This window comes from Salvelinus alpinus, chromosome 14 (genome assembly GCF_045679555.1).
Source record: "Salvelinus alpinus chromosome 14, SLU_Salpinus.1, whole genome shotgun sequence".
In the NCBI taxonomy this organism is placed as follows: domain Eukaryota; kingdom Metazoa; phylum Chordata; class Actinopteri; order Salmoniformes; family Salmonidae; genus Salvelinus; species Salvelinus alpinus.
The window spans coordinates 53,592,105-53,596,993 of record NC_092099.1 but is presented as its reverse complement, the minus strand read 5'-3'; the positions used below and the strand labels follow the sequence as shown (position 1 = coordinate 53,596,993).

General features: G+C 45.9%; 1 long non-coding RNA gene across 1 annotated transcript; it reads right to left on the bottom strand.

The window, feature by feature from the left end:
* Positions 1–872: 872 nt before the first annotated feature.
* LOC139539078 (uncharacterized) lies at positions 873–4,889 on the bottom strand. Its single transcript, XR_011667866.1, has 3 exons — positions 1,724–4,889; positions 1,296–1,538; positions 873–1,158 (listed from the first exon to the last, which is right to left on the bottom strand). It is a non-coding gene; the product is annotated as an uncharacterized lncRNA (long non-coding RNA).

The following is a 4,889-nucleotide window of genomic DNA, read 5'->3' as shown; positions in this document are numbered from 1 at the left end:
TGACCCTGGCTCCCAGTGTTGCTGGGTCAGTGGATGTGAACGACATGCACAGTTTGTCCCGGCATACTGTACCCGTCCATCTCACGCACTGCACGCTCAGCCATCTTTGGACCACTCATAGTCACTGGCAACTCTGCAGGAATAGAGAACGTAGGTGAAAACATTGACATGTAGTCCATTCGTTCATGTGGAGGGATAAAGCCCTTGTAATACAAAAGTCTTCCTGCTATTGATCTAGTTGTAATTATGTTGAAATCTTTGTGTAACAACAGTTATGTAGTTTCAGTCTACAGTGTCACTGTGGTTTAATTTTACCTGAGGTTATTGCTCACTTCAGATGCCTGATAGTTCTCAAACCAGAACATTACTTCTCCCTGTAAAATCGGACAGACAGTGAACTTTTATTAGGATCTGCTGCTCTCTCGTGGCCACATTACTCACACTTTCCCAATTCCATTCTTTACTTGATTCCTCACATCCTATCACCTTGCACCTTGCTTCCTTTCAAATAGAATTGGAGAAGAAGGCCAAAGGGGAGGGACCTTGGACCTTCTCCAACACAGTTGATGCAATGGATGCAAGGAATTGAGAAAATATTAATTGAGTAAGAGACATTGTCTCATACTGAGGCTTACCTCCGTTACATCACAGGGTAGGTCTGTGACGCATAGGAAGGAGCTCTGATCCTTCTCCTTTCCCTAATGACTCATAAAGAAAAATATAAATTAATGTTTAAACACTTCTTATGAACGTGTTGTGTTTGTGTTATGAATGTGTTATGAAAACCTTATGTACCTACCGATTCTGTGTTACCGAAACATCAAATTCAGCTATATTCAGTCAAATACTGAACTACGACCCATCCCAAACGATGTACTTTGAAACACTTGAAACTCAAACATCTGTGAATGGAAAATCTTCTCTCCGTCATGCAGCTTTTTCCACTACTCAAATCAAATAAATCTAATTTTATTTGTCACATACACATGGTTAGCAGATGTTAATGCGAGTGTAGCGAAATGCTTGTGACCAGGCCCCCATTTTCACCCTCGTCCATGACCACAGCCAGACCTCCTTCCTTCAGTGCCACACCTTCAGGCCCAAGGTCCTCCGCTGCCTTGTACCATGCCTCGCTGGAGTTGTGGTCTTTGGTTCCACCTGTTGAGTGTGAGAGTTAGTCAATCCAGGTGGATCTGAACCAGCTCTGAGAACACTGTGGAACACTATAGTGCAATGCATTGCATGTTAATTCATTCAACATGTCCATGGATGAATGCGTGAATAGGTCTCGTTACCTGCCCCCCCAGTTGGCCATAGGCTGCTTTGGGAGGAGGATGACTGCCTTCCCAGACTTGCTTCCCTCAGTCTTCGGGTGGACCACTGGACCTTTCCCCCTATAGGACCCTCCTGTCCCAAGAACCGATGAAAGAGACTGGGACACCAGTCTGTTTAACTCTCCCTTTTCTTCACCACCTACACTGACGTCCTCTACGAGAATATCCCCTACCTGCAACTACTGGGATCTCCTATCTGAGGCACTGGAGGATAGAAAGAAAAACATTTCAACAACAGCCAACTCGATTAATTTATTCATCCATTCATTCTTTAATTCCTAAATATACCTACCCAGACAGAGCATTTCCCAAAGACTCGTCAATAATCTGACTGCATAGTACAAACCTAAATGTACTGAGAGGAAGGAGGGGTACCAGAGGGTGCTCACCTGTTGGGTGGATGTAGCTGGTCCCCGAGGTGATCCTCTGGGAGTCGACAGACAGGGGTCTGAGCTGGTCCAGGGGTACCCGACAGGACCTGTCTCATCTCTCTGTCGTCCACCTTCAGGACCTGCGGCACCTTCTGGTGGAGTCTGGTGTGCACTGAGACTCTCTCGGAACCAAGCGGACTGATCAATCAATCAATCAATCAATTTTATTTTATATAGCCCTTCGTACATCAGCTAATATCTCTAAGTGCTGTACAGACACCCAGCCTAAAACCCCAAACAGCTAGTAATGCAGGTGTAGAAGCACGGTGGCTAGGAAAAACTCCCTAGAAAGGCCAAAACCTAGGAAGAAACCTAGAGAGGAACCAGGCTATGAGGGGTGGCCAGTCCTCTTCTGGCTGTGCCGGGTGGAGATTATAACAGAACTATGCCAAGATGTTCAAAAATGTTCATAAGTGACAAGCATGGTCAAATAATAATCATGAATAATTTTCAGTTGGCTTTTCATAGCCGATCATCAAGAGTTGAAAAACAACAGGTCTGGGACAGGTGGCGGTTCCATAACCGCAGGCAGAACAGCTGAAACTGGAATAGCAGCAAGGCCAGGCGGACTGGGGACAGCAAGGAGTCACCACGGGCGGCAGTCCCGACGCATGGTCCTAGGGCCCAGGTCCTCCGAGAGAAAGAAAGAGAGAAGGAGAAAATTAGAGAGAGCCAAGATTTTCAAAATTTCCATAAATGACAAGCATGGTCAAATAATAATCAGGAATAAATCTCAGTTGGCTTTTCATAGCCGATCATTAAGAGTTGAAAACAGCAGGTCTGGGACAGGTAGGGGTTCCATAACCGCAGGCAGAACAGTTGAAACTGGAATAGCAGCAAGGCCAGGCGGACTGGGGACAGCAAGGCGTCACCACGGCCGGTAGTCCCGACGTATGGTCCTAGGGCTCAGGTCCTCCGAGAGAAAGAAAGAGAGAAGGAGAAAATTAGAGAGAGCCAAGATTTTCAAAATGTTCATAAATGACAAGCATGGTCAAATAATAATCAGGAATAAATCTCAGTTGGCTTTTCATAGCCGATCATTAAGAGTTGAAAACAGCAGGTCTGGGACAGGTAGGGGTTCCGTAACCACAGGCAGAACAGTTGAAACTGGAATAACAGCAAGGCCAGGCGGACTGGGGACAGCAAGGTGTCATCATGCCCGGTAGTCCTGACGTATGGTCCTAGGGCTCAGGTTCTCAGAGAGAAAGAGAGAACGAGAGAATTAGAGAGAGCATACTTAAATTCACACAGGACACTGGATAAGACAGGAGAAGTACTCCAGGTAACCAACTGACCCTAGCCCCCCGACACAAACTACTGCAGCATAAATACTGGAGGCTGAGACAGGAGCGGTCAGGAGACACTGTGGCCCCATCCAAAGAAACCCCCGGACAGGGCCAAATAGGAAGGATATAACCCCACCCACTTTGCCAAAGCACAGCCCCCGCACCACTAGAGGGAAATCCTCAACCACCAACTTACAATCCTGAGACAAGGCCGAGTATAGCCCACAAAGGTCTCCACCACAGCACAAACCAAGGGGGGGCGCCAACCCAGACAGGAAGATCACGTCAGTAACTCAACCCACTCAAGTGACGCACCCCTCCTAGGGACGGCATGAAAGAGCACCAGCAAGCCAGTGACTCAGCCCCTGTAACAGGGTTAGAGGCAGAGAATCCCAGTGGAGAGAGGGGAACCGGCCTGGCAGAGACAGCAAGGGCGGTTCGTTGCTCCAGAGCCTTTCCGTTCACCTTCACACTCCTGGGCCAGGCTACACTCAATCATATGACCTACTGAAGAGATAAGTCTTCAGTAAAGACTTAAAGGTTGAGACCGAGTCTGCGTCTCTCACATGGGTAGGCAGACTGTTCCATAAAAATGGAGATCTATAGGAGAAAGCCCTGCCTCCCGCTGTTTGCTTAGAAATTCTAGGGACAATTAGGAGGCCTGCGTCTTGTGACCGTAGCGTACGTATTGGTATGTACGGCAGGACCAACTCGGAAAGATAGGTAGGAGCAAGCCCATGTAACGCTTTATAGGTTAACAGTAAAACCTTGAAATCAGCCCTTGCCTTAACAGGAAGCCAGTGTAGGGAAGCTAGCACTGGAGTAATATGATCAAATTTCTTGGTTCTAGTCAGGATTCTAGCAGCCGTATTTAGCACTAACTGAAGTTTATTTAGTGCTTTATCTGAGTAGCCGGAAAGTAGAGCATTGCAGTAGTCTAACCTAGAAGTAACAAAAGCATGGATACATTTTTCTGCATCATTTTTGGACAGAAAGTTTCTGATTTTTGCAACGTTACGTAGATGGAAAAAAGCTGTCCATGAAACAGTCTTGATATGTTCATCAAAAGAGAGATCAGGGTCCAGAGTAACGCCGAGGTCCTTCACAGTTTTATTTGAGACGACTTTACAACCATCAAGATTAATTGTCAGATTCAATAGAAGATCTCTTTGTTTCTTGGGACCTAGAACAAGCATCTCTGTTTTGTCCGAGTTTAAAAGTAGAACGTTTGCAGCCATCCACTTCCTTATGTCTGAAACACAGGCTTCTAGCGAGTGCAATTTTGGGGCTTCACCATGTTTCATTGAAATGTACAGCTGTGTGTCATCCGCATAGCAGTGAAAGTTAACATTATGTTTTCGAATGACATCCCCAAGAGTTAAAATATATAGTGGTCCTAAAACGGAACCTTGAGGAACACCGAAATGTACAGTTGATTTGTCAGAGGACAAACCATTCACAGAGACAAACTGATATCTTTCCGACAGATAAGATCTAAACCAGGCCAGAACTTGTCCGTGTAGACCAATTTGGGTTTCCAATCTCTTCAAAAGAATGTGGTGATCGATGGTATCAAAGGCAGCACTAAGGTCTAGGAGCACGAGGACAGATGCAGAGCCTCGGTCTGACACCATTAAAAGGTAATTTACCACCTTCACAAGTGCAGTCTCAGTGCTATGATGGGGTCTAAAACCAGACTGAAGCATTTCGTATACATTGTTTGTCTTCAGGAAGGCAGTGAGTTGCAGCGCAACAGCTTTTTCTAAAATTTTTGAGAGGAATGGAAGATTCGATATAGGCCGATAGTTTTTTATATTTCCTGGGTCAAGGTTTGGCTT